This window comes from Arachis ipaensis, chromosome B10 (assembly GCF_059453495.1).
Source record: "Arachis ipaensis isolate K30076 ecotype BB chromosome B10, ASM5945349v1, whole genome shotgun sequence".
NCBI lineage: Eukaryota > Viridiplantae > Streptophyta > Magnoliopsida > Fabales > Fabaceae > Arachis > Arachis ipaensis.
This window is the reverse complement of record NC_142435.1, coordinates 86,038,534-86,047,840: the sequence shown is the minus strand read 5'-3', so window position 1 is coordinate 86,047,840 and position 9,307 is coordinate 86,038,534. Positions and strand designations below refer to the sequence as shown.

Sequence of the window (9,307 nt, the reverse complement as noted above, 5' to 3'; positions counted from 1 at the left end):
ACCTTAACTCTGTGATAATTATTCTTATTTGAGTTTTACCATAGAAGTTATAGTAGTAATTAGTAGTTATTTTATCTCCAATTAAGCTATAATTTATTTTTCTTATCATCATTAAACATGAATAAAATAGAAGATTTTCTTTAGAATAAGGAGGCAATATTTTTTGAATTTTTAATAAAACAAATTCTAATTGTTTACATGTGGTGGCAATGCTTTCTGCCTTCTGAATAAATGCCTGAACAGAGCATATGTCTTTGGAATTTGATGTTCTTGAATGTTAAATATGTTGGCTCTTGAAAGAATAATGAACATGAGACATGTTATTGATAATCTGAAAAATCATAAAAAATGATTCTTGAAGCAAGAAAAAGCAGTGAATACAAAGCTTGCAAAAAAAAAAAAAAAGCAAGCAGAAAAAGCCAATAACCCTTAAAACCAAAAGGCAAGGGTATTAAAAAGGATCCAAGGCTTTGAGCATCAGTGGATAGGAGGGCCTAAGGGAATCAAATCCTGGTCTAAGCGGCTAAACCAAGCTGTCCCTAACCATGTGCTTGTGGCGTGAAAGTGTCAAGTGAAAACTTGAGACTGAGCGGTTAAAGTCAAGGTCCAAGGCAAAAAGAACAGTGTGCTTAAGAACCCTGGACACCTCTAATTGGGGACTTTAGCAAAGCTGAGTCACAATCTGAAAAGGTTCACCCAATTATGTGTCTATGGCATTTATGTATCCGGTGGTAATACTGGAAAACAAAGTGCTTAGGGCCACGGCCAAGACTCATAATAGTAGCTGTGTTCAAGAATCAACATACTAAACTAGGAGAATCAATAACACTATCTGAATTCTAAGTTCCTATAGATGCCAATCATTCTGAGCTTCAATGGATAAAGCGAGATGCCAAAACTGTTGGGAAGCAAAAAGCTACTAGTCCCGCTCATTTAATTAGAATCTGAGGTTCACTCAAAAACTCTGAGATATTATTACTTCGTGACTTATTTGTATTCTATTTTATTTGTCTAGTTGCTTGGGGACAAGCAACAGTTTAAGTTTGATGTTGTGATGAGCGGATATTTTATACGCTTTTTGGGGTTAATTTCATGTAGTTTTTAGGATGTTTTAGTTAAGTTTTTAGTATATTTTCATTAGTTTCTAGGAAAAATTCATATTTCTAGACTTTACTATGAGTTTTTGTGATTTTCTATAATTTTAGGTATTTTCTGGCTGAAATTGAGGGAGCTGAGCAAAAATCTGATTCGGGCTGAAAAAGGATTGCTGATGCTGTTGGATTCTGACCTCTCTGCACTCGGAATGGATTTTCTGGAGCTACAGGAGTCCAATTGGCGCGCTTCCAATTGCGTTGGAAAGTAGACATGAAGAGATTTTCAGCAATATATAATATTCAATACTTTGCTCAAGGATAGATGACATAAACTGGCGTTCAACACCAGTTCCATGTTGCAGTCTGGCGTCCAGCGCCAGAAACATGTTACAAGTTGGAGTTCAACGCCAGAAACAGGTTACAACCTGGTGTTGAACGCCCAAAATAGCCCAGGCACGTGAGAAGCTTTAGTCTCAGCCCTAGCACACACCAAGTGGGCCCCAGAAGTGGATTTCTGCACTATCTATCATAGTTTACTCATTTTCTATAAACCTAGGTTACTAGTTTAGTATTTAAACAACCTTTAGAGATTTATTTTGCATCTCATGACATTTTTAGATCTGAACTTTGTACTCTTTGACGGCATGAGTCTCTCCATTGTTGGGGGTGAGGAGCTCTGCTGTGTTTTGATGAATTAATGCAATTACTTCTGTTTTTTACTCAAACATGCTTGTTCCTATCTAAGATGTTCACTCGTGCTTCATTATGATGAATGTGATGATCCGTGACACTCATCACCATTCTCAACCTATGAACGTGTGCCTGACAACCACTTCCGTTCTATATTAGTTTGAATGAGTATCTCTTAGATTCCTCAATCAGAATCTCCGTGGTATAAGCTAGAATCTATTGGCGGCATCCTTGATAATCCGGAAAGTCTAAACCTTGTCTGTGGTATTCCGAGTAGGATTCTGGGATTGGATGACTATGACGAGCTTCAAACTCGCAAGTGCTGGGTGTAGTGACAGACGCAAAATGATAGTAAATCCTATTCCAGTATGATCGAGAACCTACAGATGATTAGCCGTGCGGTGACAGCGCACCTGGACCATTTTCACTGAGAGGAAGGATGGTAGCCATTGACAACGGTGATCCACCAACACACAGCTTGCCATAGGAGGGACGTGCGTGCGTGAAGAAGAATACAGGGAGAAAGCAGAGATTCAAAAGATAAAGCATCTCCAAAACTCCAACATATTCTCTATTACTGCATAACAAGTATTTATTTCATGCTCTCTTATCCCTCGCAATTCAATTTGATAAGTGAATTGTTTTCCTGACTAAGAGCTACAAGGTAACCATAGATTGCTTCAAGCCAACAATCTCCGAGGGATTCGACCCTTACTCACGTAAGGTATTACTTGGACGACCTAGTGCACTTGCTGGTTAGTTGTGCGAATTTGTAAAAAAAAATAGTAATATTGACATTAACATGTAACAAATTCGTGCACCAGTATGCTATACTCGTGTGCAATTCTGTTTCCAACGCTTTCAGAAAAGCTCCCCAAAATCTAGTAGTAAACCTCGAAACTTGATCTGAGACAATTTACGAAGGTAACCCATGTAGTCGTACGATTTCTTGAATATATATTCGTTGCAGCCTTTCTAAAGTATAGTCAACTCTAATTGGAAAGAAGCACGCCAATTTTTGTAAACCTGTCCACAATCATCCAAATGGCATCACGTCCTGTTGAGGTTCTTGGCAATCCCGTGACAAAATCTATAGTAATCTGCTCCCATTTTCATTGTGGTATTTCTAAGGGTTGCAGGGTTCCTGACAGCTTCTGATGTTCCACCTTCATCTTCTGGTAGGTTAAACATTTTGAGACATAATCAGCTACTTCTTTCTTTAAGCCCGGCCACCAGAACATTTGTTTCAAATCTCGATACATCTTTGTCACTCCAGGATGCATAGAAAATCTACTTTGGTGAGCTTCAGCAAGAATCTTTTGTCACAATTCTCTAGAGTTAGACACACAAATTCTGTTCTTGTATCTCTATAGGCCACTACGATCCTGTCTCACAGCTTCTTCAGCTCTGCAAGCAATGGTGACATCCAGTGTGGTACTATGGAAATCGGTCCAGTTCTAGGTACTAGATCAATGCTGAATTCTATCTCTCACTGAGGAGGAAACTCAGGTATGTCATCCAAGAAAACATCAGGAAATTCCTTCACCATTTGGATTCGTTCTGAGATTAATTCACTATCATTCAAGCTAGCCGCTAACAGAACGTACCCCTCACAATCACTCCCACCTAAGGTAACCCTTACAGAATTCAGATATAAGGTGTGGGACAAAAATGGTTTAGTACATAGACTATCAGATGGAATAACAGCAGTTCTTTTAAAATAATCAAGGAAAACATGATACTTAGATAACCAATCTAATCCTAGAATAACTTCTAAACCACATAGAGGCAAACAGATTAGATCGTGTATAAAAGTCCTGTTCCTAATAGCGAATGGTACTTGCAGTCACACTAAACTGGTCAAAGCATTTTGGGATGCAGGTGTATGGACAATCAAGTAAAAATTCAATTTAAAGAAATATAATCCTAACTCGTGAGCAATAGTTAGAGAAATATAGAATGCGATGCACCCGAATCATACAGTACAGTTAGAAATCGATTCTTGACATAACACTGACCTTGAATGAGGGTGCCCGATTGCCTAACATCGTCAATAGTGATAGAAAACACTCGTCCTTGTTGTTGGGTTCTGACTGGATTTCGAGTAAATCCCTTCAGACAATCCTTGGAAATATGTCCAAGTTCTCCACAAGCATAGCAGTTAGGTGATCCAAACTGGCAAGACCTGTTATCATGCTCTTTTCCGCATTGCTTACATGTAGGGTTTATGTAAGCCTGATGGGCTCGTTTACCATTGCCTTGCCTTACTTTACCTCCATTCTTACTCGTACGGCGAGCAGTAATATTACCAACTTGTAGGTTCTTATGCTGTCGTATGCCACGTGCTTTAAAATACACCCTTCTCCCAGCTGCTTGATGATTGCCAAGATGCCTTAGTGGAAATCCTTGGTAACTCACCTTGGCCACAATCACTTTCTTAATACATTCTTCCACTAACTTGCTCTTGTTGACTAACTCGGAAAAATTACGTATCTCCAGCGGAACTATTGAACTCATCAGATCATCACAAAGGCCTCCTTCAAACATCAAGCACTTCCATTCTTCAAAGTCAATAGGATTCCCTTGACAGATCTTAGAGAAATGACACAAGTCATTGAAATTACGAGCATACTCAGCAACAGTCATATCCCCTTGCCTCAGCTGCATAAGCTCTATCTCTTTAGCATCACGCACTGCTCTTGGAAAATATTTCTTGTAGAATTCATCTTTAAAAATATCCCAAGGAATGTCACCCTCATTACTGATGAGCGGATAATTTATACGCTTTTTGACATTGTTTTTAGTATGTTTTTAGTAGGATCTAGTTACTTTTAGGGATGTTTTCATTAGTTTTTATGTTAAATTCACATTTCTGGACCTTACTATGAGTTTGTGTGTTTTTCTATGATTTTAGGAATTTTCTGGCTGAAATTGAGGGACTTGAGCAGAAATCAGATTCAGAGGTTGAAGAAGGACTGTTGATGCTGTTGGATTCTGACCTCCCTGCACTCAAAGTGGATTTTCTGGAGCTACAGAACTCAAAATGGCGCGCTTCTAATTTTGTTGGAAAGTAGACATCCAGGGCTTTCCAGCAATATATAATAGTCTATACTTTGCCCAGGTTTAGACCACGCAAACTGGCGTTCAACGCCAGTTCTCTGCCCAATTCTGGAGTTTAGCGCCAGAAATGGATCAAAAACCAGAGTTGAACGCCAGAAATGGATCCAAACCTGGCGTTCAACTCCACAAATGGCCTCTGCACGTGGAAAGTTAAAGCTCGGCCCAAGTACACACCAAGTGGGCCCCGGAAGTGGATTTATGCATCAATTACTTATTTATGTAAACCCTAGTGACTAGTTTATTATAAATAGGACATTTCACTATTGTATTTGACATCTTTGGATTATCTTTTGATCGATTGATCACGTTTTGGGGGCTGGCCATCTCGGCCATGCCTGGACCTTTCACTTATGTATTTTCACGGTAGAGTTTCTACACTCCATAGATTAAGGTGTGGAGCTCTGCTGTTCCTCAAAGATTAATGCAAAGTACTACTGTTTTCTATTCAATTCATCTTGTTTCGCTTCTAAGATATTCATTCGTACTTCAATCTGAATGTGATGAACGTGACAATCACCATCATTCCCTATGAACGCGTGCCTGACAACCACTTCCATTCTACCTTCGACTGAATGAGTATCTCTTAGATCTCTTAATCAGAATATTCGTGGCGTAAGCTAGAATGATGGCGGCATTCAAGAGAATCCGGAAAGTCTAAACCTTGTCTGTGGTATTCCGAGTAGGATTCAATGAATGAATGACTGTGACGAGCTCCAAACTCGCGATTGCAGGGCGTTAGTGACAGACACAAAATGATAGTAAATCCTATTCTAGCATGATTGAGAACCGACAGATGAATAGCCGTGCCGTGACAAGGTGCGTTGACCATTTTCACTGAGAGGATAAGATGAAGCCATTGACAAGGGTGATGCCTCCAGACGATTAGCCGTGCCGTGACAGGGCATTGGATCATTTTCCCGAGAGATGACCGAAAGTAGCCATTGACAGTGGTGATGTATCACATAAAGCCAGCCATGGAAAGGAGTAAGACTGATTGGATGAAGATAGCAGGAAAGCAGAGGTTCAGAGGAACGAAAGCATCTCCATTCGCTTGTCTGAAATTCTCACCAATGAATTACATAAGTATTTCTATCCCTATTCTATTAATTATTATTCGAAAACACCATTATCAATTTATATCTGCCTAACTGAGATTTGCAAGGTGACCATAGCTTGCTTCATACCAATAATCTCTGTGGGATTTGACCCTTACTCACGTAAGGTATTACTTGGACGACCCAGTGCACTTGCTGGTCAGTTACACGGAGTTGTGAACCGTGGTTTTGGCATCATGTTTTTGGCGCCATTTCCAGGGAAAGAAAGAGCAATGAACTTTACATAATTAAAGTGTAATCACAATTCCGCGTACGAAGTTTTTGGCGCCGTTGCCTGGGATTGTTCGAGTTTGGACAACTGACGGTTCATCTTGTTGCTCAGATTAGGTAATTTTCTTTTTGTTTTCTTTTCAAAAAAAAAAAATTTTTTTTCAAAAATCTTTCAAAAATTTTTTCTTTTGTTTTCGAAAAAAAAAATGTTTTCAAAAATATTATTTTTCTTCAGAATTTTTAAGAATGAATTCTAGTGTTTCATGAAGCATGTTGAAGCCTATCTGGCTGTAAAGCCATACCCAAACTACTTTGGGATTGGTCTTCAACTAATCACCTCAATGGAGTCATGCCCAATTCTTCTAGATAGGGCATGTTAGGCTTGTCATGTCTGAATTACACTCATATTTTTATTAAAGCTTGGCTGGCTATTAAGCCATGCCTGACCCTTTGATTGGAGCTTTAAGACTAACATGGCAAGATTCTTGGAATTCATATTAAAAAATTTGGAATCCTTATTTTTATTTTTCACAATAATTTTCGAAAAAAAAAAAATTTTTTAAAAGAAAATACAAAAAAATCATAAAATCATAAAAAATCAAAAATATTTTGTGTTTCTTGTTTAAGTCTTGAGTCATGTTATAAGTTTGGTGTCAATTGCATGTGCATCTTGCATTTTTTCGAAAATTCATGTATTCATAGTGTTCTTCATGATCTTCAAGTTGTTCTTGGTAAGTCTTCTTGTTTGATCTTTGCATTTGCATGTTTTGTGTCTTTTCTTGTTTTTCATATGCATTCTTGAATTCTTAGTGTCTAAGCATTAAAGAATTCTAAGTTTGGTGTCTTGCATGTTTTCCTTGCATTAAAAATTTTTCAAAAACATGTTCTTGGTCTTCATCTTGACATTCAAAGTGTTCTTGGTGTTCATCTTGACATTCATAGCATTCTTGCATACATTCATTGTTTTAATCTAAAAATTTCATGCATTGCATCATTTTTCTTGTTTTTCTCTCTCATTAAAAAATTCAAAAATCAAAAAAATTATCTTTCCCTTTTTCTCTCATCAAATTCGAAAATTTGGATTGAATTTTTCAAAAATTTTTAAAATCAAGTTGTTTCTTATGAGTCAAATCAAATTTTCAATTTAAAAAACTCATCTTTTTCAAAAATCTTTTTCAAAAATCAAATCTTTTTCAAATTTCTTAGTTATTTTCAAAAATTCCAAAAATATTTTTCAAAAATCTTTTTCTTATTTCTATCACATGATTTTCGAAAATAACATCATCAATTAATGTTTTGATTCAAAAATTTTAAGCTTGTTACTTACTTGTTAAGAAAGATTCAAACTTTGAGTTCTAGAATCATATCTTGTGATTTCTTGTGAATCAAGTCATTAATTGTGATTTTAAAAATCAAATCTTTTTCAAAAACTAATTTCTATCATATCTTTTCAAAAATATCTTCTTATCTTACCTTTTTCAAAAAAATTTGATTTCAAAATATCTTTTCTAACTTCCTAACTTCTTATCTTTTCAAAATTTGTTTCAACCAACTAACTAACTTTTTGTTTGTTTCTTATCTTTTTCAAAACCACCTAACTAATTCTCTCTCTCTCATTTTCGAAAATATCTTCCCTCTTTTTCAAAATTTCCTTTTAATTAACTAATTATTTCAATTTTTAAATTTTAATTTTCGAAAATTACTAACCATTTTCAAAAACTATTTTCGAAAATCACTAACTCCTTTTTCAAAAATAATTTTCGAAAATTTTCTTCTCTCTCATCTCCTTCTATTTGTTTATTCATCTACTAACATCTCTCCCTTACTCAAAAAAAAAAAGGATCTCTATTATTATTATTTTTCTGTGCCCTCTTCTTTGTCATATGAGCAGGAGCAAGGGCAAGAATATTCTTGTTGAAGCAGATCCAGAACCTGAAAGGACTCTGAAGAGGAAACTAAGAGAAGCTGAATTACAACAAACCAGCAAGCACCTGTCAGAAATTATCAAACAGGAAAAGAATGCTTGGTGACTTTACTGCACCTAATTCCAATTTACATGGAAGAAGCATCTCCATTCCTGCCATTGGAGCAAACAACTTTGAGCTGAAACCTCAGCTAGTTTCTCTGATGCAACAGAACTGCAAGTTTCATAGACTTGCATCCGAAGATCCTTTTCAGTTCTTAACTGAATTCTTGCAGATATGTGATACTGTCAAGACTAATGGAGTAGATCCTGAAGTCTACAGGCTCATGCTTTTCCCTTTTGCTGTAAGAAACAGAGCTAGAATATGGTTGGACTCTCAACCTAAGGATAGCCTGAACTCTTGGGATAAGCTGGTCAACGCTTTCTTAGCCAAGTTCTTTCCTCCTCAAAAGCTGAGTAAGCTTAGAGTGGATGTTTAGACCTTCAGACAGAAAGAAGGTGAATCCCTCTATGAAGCATGAGAGAGATACAAAGAACTGACCAAAAAGTGTCCTTCTGACATGCTTTCAGAATGGACCATCCTGGATATATTCTATGATGGTCTGTCTGAATTAGCTAAAATGTCATTGGATACTTCTGCAGGTGGATCCATTCACCTAAAGAAAACACCTACAGAAGCTCAAGAACTCATTGACATGGTTGCAAATAACCAGTTCATGTACACTTCTGAAAGGAATCCTGTGAATAATGGGACGCCTATGAAGAAGGGAGTTCTTGAAGTTGATACTCTGAATGCCATATTGGCTCAGAACAAAATATTGACTCAACAAGTCAATATGATTTCCTAGAGTCTGAATGGAATGCAAGCTGCATCCAACAGAACTCAAGAGGCATCTTCTGAAGAAGAAGCTTATGATCCTGAGAACCCTGCAATGGCAGAGGTGAATTACTTAGGTGAACCTTATGGAAACACCTATAACTCATCATGGAGAAATCATCCAAATTTCTCATGGAAGGATCAAAAGCCTCAACAAGGCTTTAATAATGGTGGAAGAAACAGGTTTAGCAATAGCAAGCCTTTTCCATCATCACTCAGCAACAGACAGAGAATTATGAACAAAATACTTCTAATTTAGCAAACTTAGTCTCTGATC

At 37.0% G+C, this 9,307-nt stretch overlaps 1 non-coding gene across 1 annotated transcript; it reads right to left on the bottom strand.

The window, feature by feature from the left end:
- Positions 1-8,611: 8,611 nt before the first annotated feature.
- On the bottom strand, positions 8,612-8,719 carry LOC148580719 (small nucleolar RNA R71). The gene has a single exon (XR_015896479.1). It is a non-coding gene; the product is annotated as a small nucleolar RNA R71 (small nucleolar RNA).
- Between the last annotated feature and the right edge of the window lie 588 nt (positions 8,720-9,307).